We start from the raw sequence: 23,851 nt of genomic DNA, 5'->3' as shown, positions 1-23,851 counted from the left end.
ATTCCCCAAATGAATGAATTATTAAAGTGTATTATGTGATACATTTGCATTGAAGCAAATGGTGGGTATTTGTCGTTTCTAATGGCTGAGTAATATTCCATTGTATACATAAACCACATCTTCTTTATCCATTCATCTTTCGATGGACACCGAGGCTTTTTCCACAGTTTGGCTATTGTGGACATTGCTGCTAATCTTAAGCCCCAATGTGAGGTTCAATCTCATTACCCTGAGATTTTTTACCTGAGTCTAAATCAAGAGTTGGACCCTTAACGAACTGAACCACCTAGGCATCCCTTGTAGTATTTGCCATTTTGGGGGAGTGTGTTTTCTTGCTTCTGAGACCTTCTGACTGAGTTTCCTTTCTTTCAGTCTGAAGTACATTCTTTAGAATATCCTTTAGTGAGGGTTTATTGATGACAAATTCTCTCAGATTTTTCCCCCTAAAATGTCAATTTACTTTAGTTGTTCAAAGCCAGTTTTGTTGAATATGATTTATGTTGATGGTAATTTTCTTATAACACTTTAAGGTGTTATGGGTTCAACACTTTACCACACTTTTCTATTGTTTTCTGGCTTCTGTTGTTGCTGTTGAGAAGTCATTGTGAACCTAATTGTTGATTGTTTATAGTAGTTTATGTAACTGACTTCTTTTTTTTAAGATTTCATTTTTTAAATTTATTCATGAGAGACACAGAGAGAGAGGCAGAGACATAGGCAGAGGGAGAAGCAGACTTCCTGCTGGGAGTCCAATGGACCCTGGGATCATGACCTGAGCCAAAGGCAGAAGAGGCTCAAACACTGAGCCACCCAGGCATCCCTCTAGTTGATTTCTCTTGAGATCTCTTTTCTCTTTGGGGATCTAGGGTTTAACTCTGTGCCTACATACAGATTTCTTTTCATTTATCCTGCTTGAGAATCAATAAATTTCCAGAATCTGTGGAGTAGGATCTTTCATCAATTGGGACAATCTTACATAATTATTTTTTTGAACATTGCCTCTGTCTCATTCTCTATTCTTGTCCTCCCACAAGTCCTCTGGTAATACTTACTGCCTCACACTCTCCTCCATATTTTTAAAACGTTCTATCATATTTTCTAGCTCCTTCTCTCTGTGCTACATCTCAGATTTTTTTTTCACATTGATATCTGGTTATTTCTTTTCTTTTCAGAATATCTGTATCTCTTTCTGCCATGGCAAAATGTCACAAATTTAGTGGCTTTGAACAATACAAATTTATTATTTCACCAATCAGTAGGTTGGAAATCCATTAAGTTTGGCTGTTTTTCTCTGCCCAACTCTCATGAGACTGAAATCAGTCCCAGCAGGACTGTGCTGCTTTCTGCAGACTCTAGGGGAGAATCTGTTTCCAGCTTATTCACACGATTGGTAGAATTGAGCTCTCTGTGGCTACTCTTTCTTGCTAGTTGGTAATCAGGGATTGTTTCAGCTTCTAGAAGCTGCACTCAGTCCTTGGTTCGGGGCCCCCTTCTTCTGTCTTCAAAGCCAAAGACAGTGGGTCAAGTCCCTCTGACACCCCTGACATCTCCCTTGCCTCCCCCCTGCTGTATCCCTCTCTGACCTTAGCTGGGAAAGGTTTTCTAGTGTTAACAGCTCATAATTACCCCAGGTCCACCCAGACAATCCACAATAATCTCATCTCAAGATCTTTGTAACCTAATTATATTTGCAAAATCCCTTCTGCCATGTAATATATTCATAGGTCCAAAGGATTAAGAAATATACGCAAATTTAAAGTGTATAATGTGATAAATTTGCATATACATATACCTGTAAAATCATAACCACAATTTAAAAAATGAATATATCTATCACTCCCAAAGTTTTCTGGTGCCCCTTTATAAATCTCTCATCAATATCTGCCCTTCATCCCCTAGGCAAACATTCATCTACTCCCTGAAGCGAAGTTTGCATCTTCTAGAACTTTATATAGATGGAATCATGCAGTCTATGCTCTATTGCCTGGCTTTTCTTAATTGGCATAATTATTTTGAGATTTAGTCATATTATTTTGCCCAGATCATGTGTTCATACTTTTTTTTTTTACTGAAAAACATTCTTCTGTATGTATACTAGTCTCCTGGGACTTTTTTTTTTTTTTTTTTTTTTAATCTCCTGGGACTTCTGTATCACTAAAGCCACTAAATGGTTTTAAGCAACAGAAATGTATTCTTTCACAGTTCTGGAGACTAAGAGTTTTTTTTTTTTTTTTTTTTTTGGAGACTAAGAGTTTGAAATCCAGCGAGACAAGTCCTGTAGGGCGCTAGGGGAGAAATTATCCCTTGCCTTTCCCGCTCCTGCTGGCTGTCCACATTCCTTTCCATGTGACTACATCACTGCAATCTCTGCCGGTGGTCACATGGCCTGCTCTTCTGGTTCCCTTCTCCTCTGCATGTCTCTCTGATTAGGTCACTTATGATGGTATTTAAGGCTGATCTGAATAATCCAGGATTATCTCTTCACCTCAGGATCCTTAATATAATCATATATATAAATACCCTTTTTGCAAATAAGGTATACATCAATCCAGGCATCAGGATGTCCTTGGGGGGCAATTTTTCAGCCTATCACAGTACAGATATACCACAATCATTTTATCCGTTCACCTGTTGATGGACATTTAGCTTATTTTCAATCTTTGGCTATTATAAATATGGAAATTCATGATAAATCTTTGTATGGACATATGCTTTCATATCTCTTGGGTAGATATCTTTTTTTTTAATTTTCATTTATTTATGATAGTCACACTGAGAGAGAGAGAGGCAGAGACACAGGCAGAGGGAGAAGCAGGCTCCATGCACCGGGAGCCCGACGTGGGACTCGATCCCGGGTCTCCGGGATCGCGCCCTGGGCCAAAGGCAGGCGCCAAACCGCTGTGCCACCCAGGGATCCGCTCTTGGGTAGATATCTAAGAGTGGATTGATTGGAACATATGGCAGGCATATATTTAACTTTTTGAGAAACTGTCAAACCATTTTCCATCAGCAGTGTCTGAGTTCCAGTTTTTCTGCATTGTGTCCAACACTCGGTATATTAAGTCTTTTTTAAATTTTAGCCATTCAAATAGGTATGTGATGTTACCTTGTACTTTTTGTGTGCATTTCCCTAATAATCTTGAGGTTGTGCATCTTTTTCTGGGCTTATTTGCCATCCCTATGTTTTCATGGACGAAGCATCTTTCAAATATATTACCCACTTTTTAATTGGATTGGCTGTTTTCTTATTATTGAGTTTTGTGACATCTTTACATATTCTAGAAATAGTTATTTAACTAAATACAATTTGCAAATATTTTCCCTCAGACTGCACTTTGTCTTTTTATTTCCTTAGTAGTGTCTTTTGAAAGGCAGAATTTCCTAGTTTTTATGAAACCCAGTTGATCAATTTTTTTTCCTTTTGTGAGCAATGTTTTTGGTATTATAGCTAAGAAAATTTTGTCTACCCAAAGGGCAGATTATCTCCTGGGTTTTCTTCCAGAAACTCTATAGTTCTGTGTTTTACGTTTAGGCCAATGACCTGTTTTGCATTAATTTTTGTGTGTGGTGTAAGGTATAGATCAAAGCTTATTTTCTCATATTGCTTATTTTTAAACTTTCCTTTGGTTATTTTTCATATGATTATTTGATTGTTCCAGGACCATTTTTTGAAAAGACTGTCCTTTATCCATTGAATACCTTTGCAACTTTGTCAAAATTTAGTTGCTCATATATATATGTGGATCTGTTTTTGGAGCTTTCTACCCTGGTCCCATTCTACTTGTCTATCATTATGTCAATACAACATTGTTTTGGGGCATAGAGTTGTTCATAATATTCCTTTATTATTGTGAAATAATATAAAACTTATGTGTTGGTCTCTCCCTCTGGTTCCTACACAGAGTTCCTGAAACCCTTGCAATTTCCTAGGTGATAAGAACACTAGAACCACAGCTTGTTCTAGCATTTGTCCTTAACTCCCTTCCTGACACAGACCTTTTGTTTACTTATAAAAATTCTTGAAATTAGGTCATACTCTCAAACTTTGTTATTTTTCGAACTTGTTGATTCTTATATTCCATATATGAGTGAAACCATAGGATCATAGGGGAGAGGAGGGAAAACTGAATGAGAAGTCATCAGAGAGGGAGAAAAACCATGAGAGACTAAACTATAGGAAACAAACTGAGGGTTGCTGGAGGGGAGACGGATGGGGGATGAGGTGACTGGGTGATGGACATTAAGAGGGCACGTGATGTGATGAGCACTGGGTGATATATGCAACTGATGAATATTGAACTCTACATCTGAAGCTAATAATGTACTATATGTTGGCTAATTGAATTCAAATAAAGGAAATTTGTTTTGGCACTATGGATCCTTTATTTTTATGTAACTTATGAAATCGGTTTTTCAACTTTTCAAAAAACCTGCCATGATTTTGACCGGGGTTGTGACAAATCTATAAATCAGTTTAGGGAGAAAATACATCTTAGCAATATTGAGTTTTCTGACCTGTGAGCACAGTATGTTACTCCTTTTATTTCGGTCTTCCTAAATAAACTTTTATAATTTTCACTGTATAGATTTTATGTATCTTTTGTCAGATTTACCCCTAAGTAGTTCATAGTCTTGATGCTATCTTTAATGTCATTATTTTTAAATTACATTTTCTAATTGTTTACCGATGGTATATAGAAATATAATAGATTTTTTTCTTTCTTTTTTTTTTTTTTTTGTCCATCAGTCTTGTATCCTGCAACCTTATAAAACCCATTGGTAGAATTTATCAGTTAAGCCATCTGGGTCTGGAACTTTCTTTGTGGAAAATTAACTATAATTTCAATTTCTTCAGTCAGGCTATTTAGGACACCTACTTTTTATTGAATAAGATTTAGGACATTATGTCTTTCAAGGAATCCATCCATTCTTACCCAAGTTGATGATTGGCCGGGGGTGGGGGCATAGAGTTGTTATAATATTCCTTTATTATTGTGAAATAAAATAAAACATATGTGTTGGTCTCTCCCTCTGGTTCCTACACAGAGCTCCTGAAACCCTTGCAATTTCCTAAGTGATAAGAACACTAGAACCACAGCTTGTTCTAGTATTTATCTTTAACTCCCTTCCTGACACAGGCCTTTTAAAACCCTTATAAATTGCTAAGTGATAAGAGCACTAGGAACATCTTTTCTCTGGGCTCCTGCCTGGGTCAGCAGAAAGACCAAGCCATGATTAGAAGTTTAGAATTTCAGCCTAACCCTCCATCTTCCAGGGAGAGAAGGGGGATTAGAAATGGACTGTACAATTAATTATGCCTATTTGAGGAAGCTTCCATAAAGTCCCAGTAGCATAGGGTTTGGAGAGCTTCTAGATTAGGAAGTACATCCACATCAGGAGGGTGATGGACTCCACAACTCCATGGGGATAGAAGCTCCTGTGCTTGAGACTCTCCCAGACCTCCCCCATATATGTATCTCTTTATCTGGCTTTTCTATCTGTTATTATATCCTTTAATAAATTGGTAAACCTAAGTGTTTCCCTGGGTTCTGTAAACCACTCTAGCAAATTAATCAAACTCAAAGAGGGGTGTCACTGAAACCTCCAATCTATAGCTGGTTGGTCAGAAATATAGGTGACAAACTGGGCTTGCGACTGACATCTGAAGTATGTGTGTGGGCTGGGGGCAGTCTTGTGGGATTGAGATCTTAATCTGTGGGCTCTGATTCTATCTTCAGGTAGTTAGTGTCAGAATTGAACTCAATTGGCAGCCACTTGGCTGGTGTTGGAGACTTGCTTATTAAGGAAAACTGCTACACAATTGGTGATCAGAAACCTCAAAAGTGAAGTGTTTTGTGTGAGAGGTAAAGAAATACACAGGAAAGAAAGATACAGTAGGGAAGACCTGGATTTTTCTTTTTTTAAAGATTTTATTTATTTATTTATTCATGAGAGACATACAGAAAGAGAGAGAGAGAGAGAGGCAGAGACACAGGCAAAGGGAGAAGCAGGCTCCATGCAGGGAGCCCGACATGGGACTTGATCCCAGGTCTCCAGGATCACACCCTGGACTGAAGGCAGCACTAAACCGCTGAGCCACCTGGGCTGCCCGATACTAAACATTTATAAAGGTTGTTTTTTGTTTTGTTTTGTTTTTTTGCTTATATTGTATCATTTGCTCTTTGTAATACTCCAATGCTCCTGGTAAAGTATGCAAGGCAGGGATTACTCACATTTTACAGCTAGGGAATTTAAAGCTTGGAGAATAACTTGTCCAGCATCCCACAAGGAATAAGTGATAATGCTGGCGCTTGTGCCTGCTTTCTCTCTCTTTCTTGAATGAATAAATAAAATCTTTAAAATAAAATACATAAATCAGTAAAACTAACCAACCAACGAAAGAGCACTTGCAGGATGCAAACCTTTGAAGTGACCATAGAGACTTTATAACCCAGCCTTTTTATTTTCTGTATGTATTGAAATCTCAGAGAGGTAACCAGAGCTGCATAAGGTCTCATAGCAGAGCCAGAACCTGGGTCAGTCTGATCTACCAGTTCTTTCCTGCCGCAGCCCACGACCTCTCCGGACAGCAATGATGGTTAGGGCAGGGCCAGGCCCCTTCATCTCCTGGCCTCAGTATCCTTATCTGTGAAGTGCAAGAGCTAGACATGATCTATAAATGCCACTGTCTCTGATACTCTAAAAGTTGTACCTCCTTTATTTCCCATATTGGAAGAGAAGAAGTAGGACCTCCCCTAATGATAGAACTTAAGACTGAAGGCAGTTAAGCCAAGCACAAAGCCGAGCTTAAAATAAAATTTCTTTTTTTTTTTTTTTAAAGATTTTACTTAATTGATTCCTGAGAGACAGAGAGAGAGACAAAGGGAGAGACAGAGAGAGGCAGAAACACGGGGGGGAGGGGCAAGACGGCGGAAGAGTAGGGTCCCCAAATCACCTGTCTCCACCAAATTACCTAGAAAACCTTCAAATCATCCTGAAAATCTATGAATTTGGCCTGAGAATTAAAGAGAGAACACCTGGAACCCTACAGTGAGAAGAGTTCGCGCTTCTATCAAGGTAGGAAGACGGGGAAAAAGAAATAAAGAAACAAAAGGCCTCCAAGGGGGAGGGGCCCCCCGAGGAGCCGGGCGGAGGCCGGGGCGAGGGTCCCCAGGACAGGAGAGCCCCGTCCCGGAGGAGCAGGAGCTGCACCGACCTTCCCAGGGGAAAGGGGCTCCAGGGAGGTGGAGCAGGACCCAGGAGGGCGGGGATGCCCTCGGGCTCCGGGGACAGTAACAGACACCTGCGCGCCGGGAGAGTGCGCCGAGCTCCCTAAGGGCTGCAGCGCGCACGCGGGACCCGGAGCAGCTCGGGGAGCTCGGGGGCGGCTCCGCGGAGGGGGCTGCGGGGCGGGAGCAGCTCAGGGGGGCTCGGGGGCGGCTCCGCGGAGGGGGCTGCGGGGCCCCGGGAGCAGCTGGGGGGGGGCTCGGGGGTGGCTCCGCGGAGGGGGCTGCGGTGCAGGGGCAGCTCGGGGGGGCTCGGGGGCGGCTCCGCGGAGGGGGCTGCGGCCCGGGAGCAGCTCGGGGGGCTCGGGGGCGGCTCCGCGGAGGGGGCTGCGGCCCGGGAGCGCGAATCCAACAGCGCAGGCTCCGGAGCCCAGGGCGCCGGGACACAGCCCAGGATCCAGCCTCCCCCGGGACAGGCAGAGGTCAGGAGGGCCCAGGACAGCGAGGACGCTCCTGACCCGAGCGGAGCAGATGAGCGGCCCCGCCACGGAGCCTCCAGGCCCTGCAGACGGAGAGCTCCGGAGTTCCTGCGGGGGCTGAATCCAGGTTTCCAGAGCTGCCCCGCCACTGGGGCTGTTCCTCCTGCGGCCTCACGGGGTAAACAGCCCCCACTGAGCCCTGCACCAGGCAGGGGCAGAGCAGCTCCCCCAACTGCTAACACCTGAAAATCAGCACAACAGGCCCCTCCCCCAGAAGACCAGCTAGACGGACAAGTTCCAGGGGAAGCCAGAAGTGTACAGAATCAGAAGATACTCCCCGGTGGGTTTTTTGTTTTTTGTTTTGTTTTGTTTTGCTTTGCTTTTTGATTTGTTTGCTTCCCCCACCCTTTTTTCCCCTTTCTTTCTTTTTCTTTCTCTTTTTCTTCCTTTTTTTTTTCCTTTTTTTTCTCTTTCTCTTTTCTTTCCATCTTTCCTTCTTTTTCTCCTTTTCCCAATACAACTTGCTTTTGGCCACTCTGCACTGAGCAAAATGACTAGAAGGAAAACCTCACCTCAAAAGAAAGAATCAGAAACAGTCCTGTCTCCCACAGAGTTACAAAATCTGGATTACAATTCAGTGTCAGCAAGCCAATTCAGAAGCACTATTATACAGCTACTGGTGGCTCTAGAAAAAAGTATAAAGGACTCAAGAGACTTCATGACTGCAGAATTTAGAGCTAATCAGGCAGAAATTAAAAATCAGTTGAATGAGATGCAATCCAAACTAGAAGTCCTAACGACGAGGGTTAACGAGGTGGAAGAATGAGTCAGTGACATAGAAGACAAGTTGATGGCAAAGAGGGAAACTGAGGAAAAAAGAGACAGACAATTAAAAGACCATGAAGATAGATTAAGGGAAATAAACGACAGCCTGAGGAAGAAAAACCTGCGTTTAATTGGTGTTCCCGAGGGCGCCGAAAGGGACAGAGGGCCAGAATTGTATTTGAACAAATTATAGCTGAAAACTTTCCTAATTGGGAAGGGAAACAGGCATTCAGATCCAGGAAATAGAGAGATCCCCCCCTAAAATCAATAAAAACCATTCAACACCTCGACATTTAATAGTGAAGCTTGCAAATTCCAAAGATAAAGAGAAGATCCTTAAAGCAGCAAGAGAGACAAGAAATCCCTGACTTTTATGGGGAGGAGTATTAGGGTAACAGCAGACCTCTCCACAGAGACCTGGCAGGCCAGAAAGGGCTGGCAGGATATATTTAGGGTCCTAAATGAGAAGAACATGCAACCAAGAATACTTTATCCAGCAAGGCTCTCATTCAAAATGGAAGCAGAGATAAAGAGCTTCCAAGACAGGCAGCAACTGAAAGAATATGGGACCTCCAAACCAGCTCTGCAAGAAATTTTAAGGGGGACTCTTAAAATTCCCCTTTAAGAAGAAGTTCAGTGGAACAATCCGCAAAAACAAGGACTGAATAGATATCATGATGACACTAAACTCAGATATTTCAATAGTAACTCTGAACGTGAACGGGCTTAATGACCCCATCAAAAGGCGCAGGGTTTCAGACTGGATAAAAAATCAGGACCCATCTATTAGCTGTCTACAAGAGACTCATTTTAGACAGAAGGACACCTACAGCCTGAAAATAAAAGGTTGGAGAACCATTTACCATTCAAATGGTCCTCAAAAGAAAGCTGGGGTAGCCATCCTTATATCAGATAAACTAAAATTTACCCCGAAGACTGTAGTGAGAGATGAAGAGGGACACTATATCATACTTAAAGGATCTATCCAACAAGAGGACTTAACAATCCTCAATATATATGCCCCGAATGTGGGAGCTGCCAAATATTTAAATCAATTAATAACCAAAGTGAAGAAATACTTAGATAATAATACACTTATACTTGGTGACTTCAATCTAGCTCTTTCTATACTCGATAGGTCTTCTAAGCACAACATCTCCAAAGAAATGAGAGCTTTAAATGATACACTGGACCAGATGGATTTCACAGATATCTATAGAACTTTACATCCAAACTCAACTGAATACACATTCTTCTCAAGCGCACATGGAACTTTCTCCAGAATAGACCACATACTGGGTCACAAATCGGGTCTGAACCGATACCAAAAGATTGGGATCGTACCCTGCATATTCTCAGACCATAATGCCTTGAAATTAGAACTAAATCACAACAAGAAGTTTAGAAGGACCTCAAACATGTGGAGGTTAAGGACCATCCTGCTAAAGATGAAAGGGTCAACCAGGAAATTAAGGAAGAATTAAAAAGATTCATGGAAACTAATGAAAATGAAGACACAACCATTCAAAATCTTTGGGATGCAGCAAAAGCAGTCCTAAGGAGGAAATACATCACAATACAAGCATCCATTCAAAAACTGGAAAGAACTCAAATACAAAAGCTAACGTTACACCTAAAGGAGCTAGAGAAAAAACAGAAAATAGATCCTACACCCAGCAGAAGAAGAGAGTTAATAAAGATTTGAGCAGAACTCAACGAAATCGAGACCAGAAGAACTGTGGAACAGATCAACAGAACCAGGAGTTGGTTCTTTGAAAGAATTAATAAAATAGATAAACCATTAGCCAGCCTTATTAAAAAGAAGAGAGAGAAGACTCAAATTAATAAAATCATGAATGAGAAAGGAGAGATCACTACCAACACCAAGGAAATACAAACGATTTTGAAAACATATTATGAACAGCTATACGCCAATAAATTAGGCAATCTAGAAGAAATGGACGCATTCCTGGAAAGCTACAAACTACCAAAACAGGAACAGGAAGAAATAGAAAACCTTAACAGGCCAATAACCAGGGAAGAAATTGAAGCAGTCATCAAAAACCTCCCAAGACACAAGAGTCCAGGGCCAGATGGCTTCCCAGGGGAATTCTATCAAATGTTTAAAGAAGAAACCATACCTATTCTCCTAAAGCTGTTTGGAAAGATAGAAAGAGATGGAGTACTTCCAAATTCATTCTATGAGGCCAGCATCACCTTAATTCCAAAACCAGACAAAGACCCCACCAAAAAGGAGAATTACAGACCAATATCCCTGATGAACATGGATGCAAAAATTATCAACAAGATAAGAGCCAATAGGATCCAAGAGTACATTAAGAAAATTATTCACCATGACCAAGTAGGATTTATCCCCGGGACACAAGGCTGGTTCAACACCCGTAAAACAATCAATGTGATTCATCATATCAGCAAGAGAAAAACCAAGAACCATATGATCCTCTCATTAGATGCAGAGAAAGCATTTGACAAAATACAGCACCCATTTCTGATCAAAACTCTTCAGAGTGTAGGGATAGATGGAACTTTCCTCAACATCTTAAAAGCCATCTACGAAAAGCCCACAGCAAATATCATTCTCAATGGGGAAGCACTGGGAGCCTTTCCCCTAAGATCAGGAACAAGACAGGGATGTCCACTCTCACCACTGCTATTCAACATAGTACTGGAAGTCCTAGCCTCAGCAATCAGACAACAAAAAGACATTAAAAGCATTCAAATTGGCAAAGAAGAAGTCAAACTCTCCCTCTTCACCGATGACATGATACTCTACATAGGAAACCCAAAAGACTCCACCCCAAGATTGCTAGAACTCATACAGCAATTCAGTAGCGTGGCAGGATACAAAATCAATGCCCAGAAATCAGTGGCATTTCTATACACTAACAATGAGACTGAAGAAAGAGAAATTAAGGAGTCAGTCCCATTTAAATTGCACCCAAAAGCATAAGATACCTAGGAATAGACCTAACCAAAGAGGTGAAGGATCTATACCCTAAAAACTATAGAAGACTTCTGAAAGAAATTGAGGAAGACACAAAGAGATGGAAAAATATTCCATGCTCATGGATTGGCAGAATTAATATTGTGAAAATGTCAATGTTACCCAGGGCAATATACATGTTTAATGCAATCCCTATCAAAATACCATGGACTTTCTTCAGAGAGTTAGAACAAATTATTTTAAGATTTGTGTGGAATCAGTAAAGACCCCGAATAGCCAGGGGAATTTTAAAAAAGAAAACCATAGCTGGGGGCATCACAATGCCAGATTTCAGGTTGTACTACAAAGCTGTGGTCATCAAGACAGTGTGGTACTGGCACAAAAACAGACACATAGGTCAATGGAACAGAATAGAGAACCCAGAAGTGGACCCTGAACTTTATGGTCAACTAATATTCGATAAAGGAGGAAAGACTATCCATTGGAAGAAAGACAGTCTCTTCAATAAATGGTGCTGGGAAAATTGGACATCCACATGCAGAAGAATGAGACTAGACCACTCTCTTGCACCATACACAAAGATAAACTCGAAATGGATGAAAGATCTAAATGTGAGACAAGATTCCATCAAAATCCTAGAGGAGAACACAGGCAACACCCTTTTTGAACTCAGCCACAGTAACTTCTTGCAAGATACATCCACGAAGGCAAAAGAAACAAAAGCAAAAATGAACTATTGGGACTTCATCAAGATAAGAAGCTTTTGCACAGCAAAGGATACAGTTAACAAAACTAAAGACAACCTACAGAATGGGAGAAGATATTTGCAAATGACCTATCAGATAAAGGGCTAGTTTCCAAGATCTATAAAGAACTTCTTAAACTCAACACCAAAGAAACAAACAATCCAATCATGAAATGGGCAAAAGACATGAACAGAAATCTCACAGAGGAAGACATAGACATGGCCAACATGCACATGAGAAAATGCTCCGCATCACTTGCCATCAGGGAAATACAAATCAAAACCACAATGAGATCCCACCTCACACCAGTGAGAATGGGGAAAATTAACAAGGCAGGAAACCACAAATGTTGGAGAGGATGCGGAGAAAAGGGAACCCTCTTGCACTGTTGGTGGGAATGTGAACTGGTGCAGCCACTCTGGAAAACTGTGTGGAGGTTCCTCAAAGAGTTAAAAATAGACCTGCCCTACGACCCAGCAATTGCCCTGCTGGGGATTTACCCCAAAGATACAGATGCAGTGAAACGCCGGGACACCTGCACCCCGATGTTTCTAGCAGCAATGTCCACAATAGCCAAACTGTGGAAGGAGCCTCGGTGTCCATCGAAAGATGAATGGATAAAGAAGATGTGGTTTATGTACACAATGGAATATTGCTCAGCCATTAGAAACGAGAAATACCCACCATTTGCTTCAACGTGGATGGAACTGGAGGGTATTATGCTGAGTGAAGTAAGTCAATCAGAGAAGGACAAACATTATATGCTCTCATTCATTTGGGGAATATAAATAATAGTGAAAGGGAATATAAGGGAAGGGAGAAGAAATGTGTGAGAAATATCAGAAAGGGAGACAGAACGTAAAGACTGCTAACTCTGGGAAACGAACTAGGGGTGGTAGAAGGGGAGGAGGGCGGGGGGTGGGAGTGAATGGGTGACGGGCACTGCGGGTTATTCTGTATGTTGGTAAATTGAACACCAATAAAAAATAAATTAAAAAAAAAAAAGAGAAACACAGGCAGAGGGAGAAGCAGGCTCACTTGAGGAGCCTGATACAGGACTCGATCCCAGGACTCCGGGTTCACAACCTGAGCTAAGGGCAGGTATTCAACCAGTGAACCACCCAAATCCCTAAAGTAAAATTTCAAATAAGAATGTACTCTTTCTGCTCTTAGAAGCGAGTTTCTGATTCTAAGACTCTGTGAAGTGAGAAAATTGCATTGCCTTTAGTTTTATTTTCATCTGAGTTGCCTTAAGGACTACATTATAGGGGCACTTGGAACTTTGCTTACTTTCTGTGACTGAGAAAATAACAAAAACTCATCACCCTGTGCCTTATAATAGCACAATTTCCCAGGAGGGAACTTTAATAATTCCTCACTTGTGGTCTTTCTATATCTCCTCTACTACTGGCTTTTTATTTTGTTCAGACTCTCAGGGGCCATTAGAGGGATTGAGAAACCGACACAGTGTAATGGGTCTTTAAAAAGATGCATTTGGGAGTCCCTGGGTGGTTCAGTTGCTTAAGCATCTGCCTTCAACTCAGGTTATGATCTCGGGGTCCTGGGATGGAACTCTAGGTCAGGCTCACTGCTCAGTGGGGTCTGCTTCTCCTTCTGCCTCTCCCCTTCCTTCTGTGCTCTCTCTCTCTCAAATAAATACATAAAAATATAAAAAAATAAAAATATGCATTTGAAGATTTCTTTTTGATAAAAGAAATAAAAATTTCTAGAGATTTTATGATTTTTTTCCAGAAAGCAAGCGTATTTGTATGAACACAGTAGTAGAAAGCACATTCCTCAACACCACATACAAAATAAAGAAAAAGACAATAGAAGAGGAAATTTTCAGGCTTTCTTTTTTTTAATTTATTTTTTAATTTTTAATTTTTTATTTATTTTTTATTTATTTTTTATTTATTTTTTATTTTCAGGCTTTCTGCCAAAGAAAAACAATTAGCCTTTTGGTGTATTCAGTACATCCATATATCTTGATTAAATTCAAACAATAACTATTTTGAATCTCTGCTTGCAAAAGTTGGTCCTATCAATAGGCTTTGTCCTTAGTGTAGACCCTTACGTATGCAAACATGGTTGAGCAGGACATTATCCATGAGCCATCCATGCCAGAGCTGACACTTCCCAAATCTCTCTTCACCACATCTCTCCCCTGTGCTCCAGATCCTTAGTTGTGTCTGACTATTGGACATGTCCCAAAATGAACTCATAGTGTTCCTCACTCCCTTTCCATACCCACTACTGCTCTTCCTCTGTTGTCTCAAGGACTCTGGTGTCTCATGCACCACTGACCACGTCTGGAATTAGGAGGGAACCCGCATCCTCTCTCTTTCTCTTTCTCCACCTAACCCACTAAAATATTTTCTTCTACTTTCCAACTGCCTCACAGAACCAACCTGACTGTCACTGCCCTACCTCCTATCATATCCTTTGCTGCTGGAATGATCTTTCTAACATGATGATCCAATGATGAGGCCCTGAGTAAATCCTCTGGTAGCGTCTCTGAACTTAGAGAACAAATCTGCACAGCCCAGTGCAGTATACAAAGCTTCTCCTTGGGTTTGCACCAACTTGTGTGCCCATGGGTCCTGCCCTCCCCCCTCATATTAGACTCTCATGTTTAGGGTTCTCTGACAGGCCCCTCTATCTTTGTAAGTGCTGTTCCTTCTTTTTAAACACTAACATCAGCTTAAGTGTCTGGGAAACTCCTGCTCATTATTCACATCTCAGGTCAAACCTTGCCTCCTCTGAAAAGTATGCCTTGGCTCACCCAAGCAGACTGGAGTCCTGTCTTCCTGTACCTCTGCATGTTTCTATATATTTCCACTATAACTTTTAAATTATTGTACTGTGGCCCTTCATTTGTGTGATTCTCTCCCATTTAGTCTGTGAGCTCCTTGGAAGACAGTAATTTTCTTTCTTCTTGGTATCACCAGCACCTATCATGGGTCTTGGTGCTTAGAATATGCTCAAAAAGTATTTGCTGATTAAAGAAGTGAACTTTTTGACCTGCCTTGTCAAATTGTTGGCTAAGGTAGAGCCGATTCAGAGATAATTCTTGAAATTCCTCTCTAGTTACATTGGAGTATTCTTGAATTGGAGTGGCTCAGGGAGGTGGGTCATTCAAGAACAGAAATTGAACCTACTTTCCCCAAGCATGTGTTTGGCAAATTCTTTGGCCTTGAGTTTCCTTATGCTTTCTTGGGGAGAATCACTAGACTAAATTCTAGAATTGCCTCAGAGGATATTTGATTCCCCTGGATCAGAATCAACTAGCTAAACTGAGATAGACTGAGAGAAGACTTTGAGAGAAGTAGTATAACACAGTAGCTAAGAAATTTGAAATCAGATGGATAGATATATGAATCATAACTTCAGCATTTACCACTTGTGGGCCGATTTACTCATTGATTTTTCCAATCATTCTTTTTAATGGTATCCTTTGTGCCAGAGACTGTTCTAGATTCTGGGACTAATGAGATCTAATATTTGTGACACACTTTGCGCATGCCTAGCATATGCTGCATACATCTGCCTCCTGCATGCCCTTGACATGTAGTAGAGGTTGTTGTCACAATTCCATACTAGTTTTGACATCTAAAATCCATGCCTAAGTGACCAAATACATGTCAATATGACATTTAAGTATGGCATTTAATATGGCATTAAAGAGTTTTTAAGGGATTATTCCAGCCACCACCCAAGTTCCATCAAAATTACAAAACATGCAAAAGCCTTGGTCTACCTCTCTCACTTCCTCCTCGTTCACTTCTAGGACTGTGCTTTCCTACATCCGCCCACCTAAGTGTTCTCATTATCTAGAAGTTCAAATTATATCAGACTACCTAGAACTTAATCAAGTTCACCAAGTCTATCTTAAACATCCCCCAAATAAAATAATTGGTGCAAAAGGGTGTTTGTGAATGGTCAATCAACCCTGTGTGTTGTCCAACCTCCCAACTCCCATGAGTGTTCAGGAATACTCTCCTGGGACTAACCTGGATCAAATGGATCCTGATGGGCAAGTCTGGCAGGGACAGTCTCTTTCCTAGAGATTCCAATTTGACAAAATGGACAATAGAGAGAGTAGAGTCAGAAGGAAGGGAGGGAGTCCAAAGGCATTGCCTAAAAAAGGGAAGAGGTTGAGGCAGATTACTAAAACATGGAGTAAGTACTAAGTATTTAGCAAGTACTTATTAAGTACTAAGTATGAAGTAAGTACTAAGTAATTACTAAGTAACAGTAAGTACTAAGAGATGGAGTTACTAAGAGTCCAAGGTGTGGGGGAGCCATGGACTTGAGACTAGAACCTGGTAGACTGAGTGAGTGGGAGGGGACTGCCAGGAATGCCTGAGATAGGGCAATGCTTTCTGGGCTATAATGCAAAGGTAATCTGCAGAAACAGCATCTATATCCTAAATGAAGAGTCTATCCATCTAATTGGTCCTCCAGTTAGTGGAGTATTTGGGACACATTTTTGAGCAGATGGACTTCCAATATTCCTTGCCGTTTGAAGTTTCAGGAGGACACAAATCCTTCCCCTCTCTACCCTTCACTCATATATGCAAAGACTGATGGTCAAAAGGTTAAATAAACATTATTGAGACTGCTCTTCCTTTAGAAAGAATGATCTGCATGAAGGATATAGAAAGATATGCAAGATACAGTGTTAAAGTCTTAAAAAAAGAAATTGTATACTAGTTCATATAATTTAATCCTATCTTAAGTTTTTTTTTTTAAGTACTCATGTGAATATGCATACAAAACTCTGAAAGGATCCACAAGAATCTGTCAACACCAACTGTCTATAGGGTTAGGGAAAAGCATTACATTTATAAATGTACATTTATAAAAAAACAAACAGACTGAAAGACCCCGAAGCCCTGTTGAATAGCTGCATCTGCACACCACCCACCTGTCCTTTTTCACTTTCTTGAGGAACTCTGAACCTTGGAAAACTCAAGAAAATGGTAAATATCATCAATAGAAAAAGAGGATGTGGGTTGGTACACGAACAAATGTTGAAAATGCCAAGGTTTCCTGTAGTCTTAAGTCTGTTCCTAACAATAAGTAACAATAATTGGATTAGATTTTATCTCTTGCAATTTTACCCATACTGCTTTCTGGTTCGGTGAAAAAGACCTAGGCGTCTTAACTGATGCAATTTCAATAGAAACCAACTGTAGGCGGACAAAATATCAAATGGAAAGTTAAGGGGGATTAATGGATGTGATGTTCTGTTCTTGGTGATGTATTGTTCTCTGAGCTGGTGAGATCACAGCTGGAAAAATAAAAGCTATCATTTATTATAAATGTAACATGTCCTTATTGTAAAAAAACAAATAGTACAAAACTGTAAGAAATAAATAGTTGAAGTGCCAGCAACTTCATCCCCTACCTGTTCCCCATGGTTGGCTGATATGAACAGTTTGGAGTGTTTTCTTCTAACTGCAAAACATTTTATAGACACATGTCATTTTCTTCCACAAAAGAAATTATTTTTAAAAATTGCTTTTAGTTTCTAAATCACAGACATAAAAATTTAGATAAGTTCCTTAATCAGCCTCCTACACATGGACCTTGTCTACATCTTTAGGGTAGATCAACAAAAACACAATTTCTGGGCCGAAGTGTAGATTTACAATTTTTGATGAATGGTAACAAATCCTTTACAAAAAGATTGCATGGAATTCTCACTTTAGGAATCAATACACACATAGACACACACATGCAGGAGTATGTTCAGAAAAAAATTAAAAATATAATATGACATAGCTGTTGAATGCGTGAGTTTTGTAATAATCCACTCAATATTTGAGCTGTATGATCTTGGATGTGTTACACAATCTTTTCAAATCTTGCTGCCTTCATTCATAAAGTGGAAATCATAGCTCTTCCCCACTGGGTGGATGCGCAGGTCTAAATGAGATAGTTCATGTAACAAGATTGCCACAGTGTTTATCATATAAAGAGCCCTTAATAGATACTGTTAATCTGGAAAAATCTGGAAAATAAGTATCATGAGATAATGGAAACAAACTTTCTGAAGTCTTAAAATATTTGAAAGTGGATCCTATGGAATCAGATGTCTTCTCTGAAGCTCCAGAAGACAGATGAGGCTACTAATTGGTAGAGGCTACATCACTTTTTCCAAAAATGAGCTGAGTTCTGGGCCCCATAGATTATTCAGTTTGGTAGGCCTTATTTCAGGAAAAAGAACACAACACTATGAACTTAAAATTTGGTACAGTCTTCAAAAGGGTCATATAAGCAAAGATCTCTGAAAGTTAAGATTCTACCTCTGAATGAGTCATATTTGAGGTAGTACATCCTCTAGGCCTAGAAAATGGTCCTTCAGGTCATTCCAGCCATCCCTCAGGTCTAGAAATAATGCAAGTAAGCAAGTTAAAAAACTTTTTTTATTTTTATTTTTTGGTGTTCTTCAATTGATTCCTATAGTGAATAGAAGTTGGACTAGCTAACATCTAATAGATCTGAAATTCCTCAGTTTCTATGAATCTAAAAGTTACTAACATATCAAAATGGCCTCAGTATATGTATTCAGGAAAAGAATGAACACGTAATTCACAATGTTAGTTATTATCTTATACAATCAATATAACATCAATTTAAGGAGCGCCTAGATGGCTCAGTCGGTTGAGTGTCTGACTTGGTTTTGGCTCAGGTCATGATCTCAGAATCCTGGGATCGAGCCTTACATAGGGCTCCATGCTCAATGGGGAGTCTACTTGAGATTCTCTTTGCCTAGTAGTGGTTAACAACAGTCCTGGGTTCAACTTCTGGTTTTATCAACTATTAGTCATACCATCTTAAGCAAATCACTTAATTTCTGTAAGCCACAGCTTTCTCCTGTGTGAATGGGGATGGCTATATTTACATCAGACATAAGGTTTTTGTGATGTAATGTGTGTGTTCCTGGCACAAAGCAATTAAAAGTGTTGACTATATTTTTTAGTTGTTTTTTTTTGGGGGGGGGGGAATATCAGGTGTAATTGGTATTCCAAACTGTAAGATTTCTAGAAGTATATAATCCAGTAAGATTATGTATAATTATTTATGATTCAAGGCAGTATTTGTTAGTTACATATCTAAAGGTTATTTAAGAATGCAGAGGTGAGTCACTTTGGGCTGCAATTAGCAGGGGTTGTTTTAGAAGAGAAGGCATTTTTTTTTTTTTTACTTTTAAAAGATTTTATTTATTTAAGAAAGAGTATGAGCAGGGATCCCTAGGTGGCGCAGCGGTTTGGCGCCTGCCTTTGGCCCAGGGCGCGATCCTGGAAACCCGGGATCGAATACCACGTCGGGCTCCCGGTGCATGGAGCCTGCTTCTCCCTCTGCCTGTGTCTCTGCCTCTCTCTCTCTCTGTGAGACTATCATAAATAAATAAAAATTAAAAAAAAAGAAAGAGTATGAGCAGGAGTTGGGGGCAGATTTTCTGTTGAGTGGGGAGCCCGACGTGGGGCTCGATCTCAGGATCTCTGCCCAAGATCATGACCTGAGCTCAAGTCGAATGCTTAACTGACTCAGCTACCCAGGTGCCTCTAAAGAAAAACCTTTGTTAGATGGGCCTCCAAACACAGGCAGAATTTTAAAATAAAAACTTGTGAGATATTGAAAGAACTACCATCAGCAGATGCTAAACCAGTATAGATTGTGAGGCAACAGAGAAATAAACAGTTAATTTTTAAAACACTTTTATTGAGATATATGGCATCAGATAAACTACACATATTTAGAATGTACAATTTGATACATTTTGCCGTATGTGTACCCGCATGACACCATCATTGCAATCTAGGTGATGATGTCGAACACCCAGATAGTTTTCTTGTGCCGCTTGGTAACCCTCCATTCCCAGCCTAGCCTGCATTTTCTAGAACTTTATATAAATGGGCAGAACCTCTTTTATAGGCTCTTTTATGTCTGCTTTTTTTATATTCAGCATAATTATTTTGAGAGAGTTCTTTTCTTTTTATTGCTAAATAGTATTCTATTTATGAATTTACCACAACTGTTTATCCATTCTCCCATGGATGCACATTTGGGCTATTTCCAGTTTTTGGTTACTGCAAATAAAGCTGCTATGAACATTTGTGTCCAAGTGTTGATATGGACACACGCTTTCTTTTCTCTTGAATAGAACACCTTGAGTGGAATTGCTGAGTCGTATGTAGGCATATGTTTAACTTTTTAAGAAGCTGACAAACTTTTCCAAGCCGTTGTGACATTTGACATTTCCACTGACAGTGCATGAGAATTTGAATTCCTCCATATCCCTGCCAACATTTGATGTGTTCAGATTTCTTGATTTTAGATAATTTTATAAGTATCTCATCATTGTTTTAATTTGCATCTAATGGCCACTGATGTTGAGCATCATTCCACACACTCAGTTGCCATTAGTTACTCTATTCTATTTGATGAATTACCTGTTCACAGCTTTGTCTATCTTTTCACCAAATTGATCATTTCCTTACTGTTGCACAGAGTTTTAAATATACTATTTGATATAAGTTTGTGGTTAGATATGTGATTTGCAAATGATTTTACTATTTTTCCACAATACTGAGTTCAATTTGCCAATAATTGTTGAGGAGTTTTGCATCTGTGTTAATCAGGAAAATTGGTCTGTAATTTTCTTTCTTTTTTTTTAAGATTTTATTTATTTATTCATGAGAGACCTAGAGAGAGAGACAGATACATAGGCAGAAGGAGAAGCAGGCTCCTTGGGACTCGATCCCAAGACCCCGGGATCACAACCTGAGCCACAGGCAGATGCTCAACCACTGAGACACCCAGGTGCCTCTATAATTTTTTTCTTATTTTTTTTCCTTTTTTTTTTGCCTGGATTTGGTACTCAGGTAATGCTGGCTTCATAAAATGAATTGGGAAATGTTCCTTCCTCTTCTGTTTTCTGGAAGAGACTGTAGGATTGGAGTTATTTCTTCTTTAAATTTTGTTAGAATTTTTTAATGACGCCAGCTGGGCCTGGAGATTTCTGAATACATTTTATTTTTGCACATTGATCTTGTATCCTGCAACACTGATTAATTCACTTATTAGTCTAGAAGCTTTTCTGAAAAACTCACTGAATATCCTACATAGATGATCATTGGGAATAAATGGTTTTACTTCTTTTCTTCCAAACTGGATGACTTTTTTGTTTCTTGACTGATTGCCTTGGCTAGAATGACCAGTACAGCGTTGAATAAAACCTGTGGTAGTAGACATAATGTTTTCTTCCTGATTCATTTTTTATTTTAGCCTTCAATTTTTTAACAGTAAGTATGATGTTAGCTATAGTTGTTTTGCTTTTTTGTTTTTGGTTTTAGGTGTCCTTTATTAGGTTCAGGAAGTTTCTTTATAATTCACTTTGCTAAAAGTTTTATTGGTAATGGATGCTGGATTTCGTCAAATGCCTTTTCATATCTATTGAGGTTTCTCTTTTTGAGTCAGCTAACATGGTGAATTAAATCAATCAATTTTTCAATTAAAAATAGAAATACCATACAAAGCAATTCTGCTTCTGGGTATTTATCTAAAGAAAATGAAAACACTGATTTGAAAAGACATATGCACCCCTTGTTCATTGCAGGATCATTTACAATAGTCAAGATATGAAGACAACCTAAGTGTCCATTGATAGATGAATGGTTAAAGTAGATGTGATATCTATCTATGTATCTATCTATCTATCATCTATCTATCTATCTATCTATCTATCTATCTATCTATCATCTATCATCTATCTATCATCATTATATATAATACAACATATGCATTCTATTACACAACTATGAAAAGGATGCAATCTTACCACTTATGACAATGCGGATGAACCTAGTGGGTATTATGCTAAGTGAAATAAATCAGAGAAGACAAATACTATATGATTTTATTCACATGTGGAATCTAAAATCAAAACAAAACAGAGACACTCATAAATATAGAAAACAAACTGTTGGTTGCCAGAATGGAAGGGGGTGGTATATGTGAAATAGGTGAAGGGAATTAAGAGGTACAAACTTCAGTTTTCTTTTTTTTTTTACGTGTCATTTATTTATTTTAAAGATCTGTCTATTTGAGAGAGAGAGAGCAAGTGGGAGAAGGGGCAGGAGAGGGAGAGAGAATCCCAAGCCAACTTCCCACTGAACATGGAGCCTGATGTGGCTAGATCTCATGATCCAGAGATCATGACCTGAGCTGAAACCAAGAGTCGATGCTCAACTGATTGAGCTACCCAGGCACCCCTATTTTTTAAAAGTGGACTCCATGCCAATATGGTGCTGGAACTCATGACCCCGAGATCAAGAACCACATGCTCCACCAACTGAGCTAGCAAGGTGCCCCCAAACTTCAGTTTTAAAACAATAAGTCAACAGATATAAAGGGTAGTACAGGGAATATAGTCAATAAGACTGCAATAACCGTATATGGACACATGGTCAAATACACTTATCATGGTGATCATTTCATAATGTATATAAATGTTGCATCACAATGTCGTACTGCTGAAACTAATGTAATATAGTATGTTGACTATACTTCAAATAAATAAATAAATAAATAAATAAATAGGATAAGATTTTGAATATTTAAACTAGTCCTGAATTTCCTGGAATCAATTCCATTTGATCATCATGGATCTAAGTTGCTAAAATTTTTTTGAGAATTTTTGCATTTATTTTTATAAAAGACATTGATCTGTAGCTTTCTTGTAATGTTTTAATCTATCTATGGCATCAGACTAACATTGGTCTTATAGCACAAGTTGGAAAGTAGTTCTTTCTCTTCGACTTCCTGGTTGTGTATAGCTGGTATGATATCTTTCTTAAATGTTTGATAAAATTTACCACTGAATGCAAGTTGGCCTTAGGTAATTTTATGTGTGTTGGGGCTAGGGTGAGATGGGAGAGGTTTTAAACTACTAGTTGAGTTTATTTAATAGATATAGGGCTATTCAGAATTTTTATTCTTCTTGATCTAGCTTTGGTAATTTGCGTCATTAAAGGAATTGGTTAATTTCCTCTAAGCTGTTGAATTTATTGATATACAGTTGTTAGTAATATTCACATAGTATTCCTTTAATATCTCTAGAATCTGTAATGATGTCACCTCTTTTATTCCTAAAATAGATAATTTATGTTCTTTTTTCCCCCTATAATCGGTGTGGCTTTTAATGTATCAATTTTATTGATCTCCTTAAAGAGAGTTTTAGTGTAGACTTATTGATTCTATTAATTTTCCTCTACTAGATTTCTGTTCTGCTTATTTTCTTGATTTCTGCTTTGATCCTTATTATTTCCTTCTTTTGCTTACTTTGAGTCTACCCTCTTTTTCTTTCTCTAGTATTTTATATTGGAAGTTTGAGGTCATTAATGTAAGATCATTCTTTTCTAATTTAGGCACTTCATGCTATAAATTTTCCAGTAAGTACTATTTCAGTGACACCCCACAACATCTGATCTATTGTGTTTTCATTTTAATTCAGCTAAAAAATACTTTATAATATCTCTTTTAATTTCTCCTTTGATTTTGAGGTTACCTAGGTGTTATTGAATTTCTAAACATCTG

At 39.2% G+C, this 23,851-nt stretch overlaps 1 long non-coding RNA gene across 1 annotated transcript in view; it reads right to left on the bottom strand.

Moving 5' to 3' along the window:
• LOC112660802 (uncharacterized) overlaps positions 1-23,851 on the bottom strand; it is a 69,394-nt gene that overhangs the window by 32,950 nt on the left and 12,593 nt on the right. Inside the window, exon 2 of the long non-coding RNA XR_003137228.3 lies at positions 16,255-16,381. This is a non-coding gene — a long non-coding RNA (uncharacterized LOC112660802). The remainder of the gene's footprint in view (positions 1-16,254; positions 16,382-23,851) is intronic.

The sequence above is a fragment of the Canis lupus genome, chromosome 4, assembly GCF_003254725.2.
Source record: "Canis lupus dingo isolate Sandy chromosome 4, ASM325472v2, whole genome shotgun sequence".
NCBI classification, from domain to species: domain Eukaryota; kingdom Metazoa; phylum Chordata; class Mammalia; order Carnivora; family Canidae; genus Canis; species Canis lupus.
The sequence above is the reverse complement of the archived record's forward strand: the minus strand, read 5'-3'. Positions and strand labels throughout refer to the sequence as shown.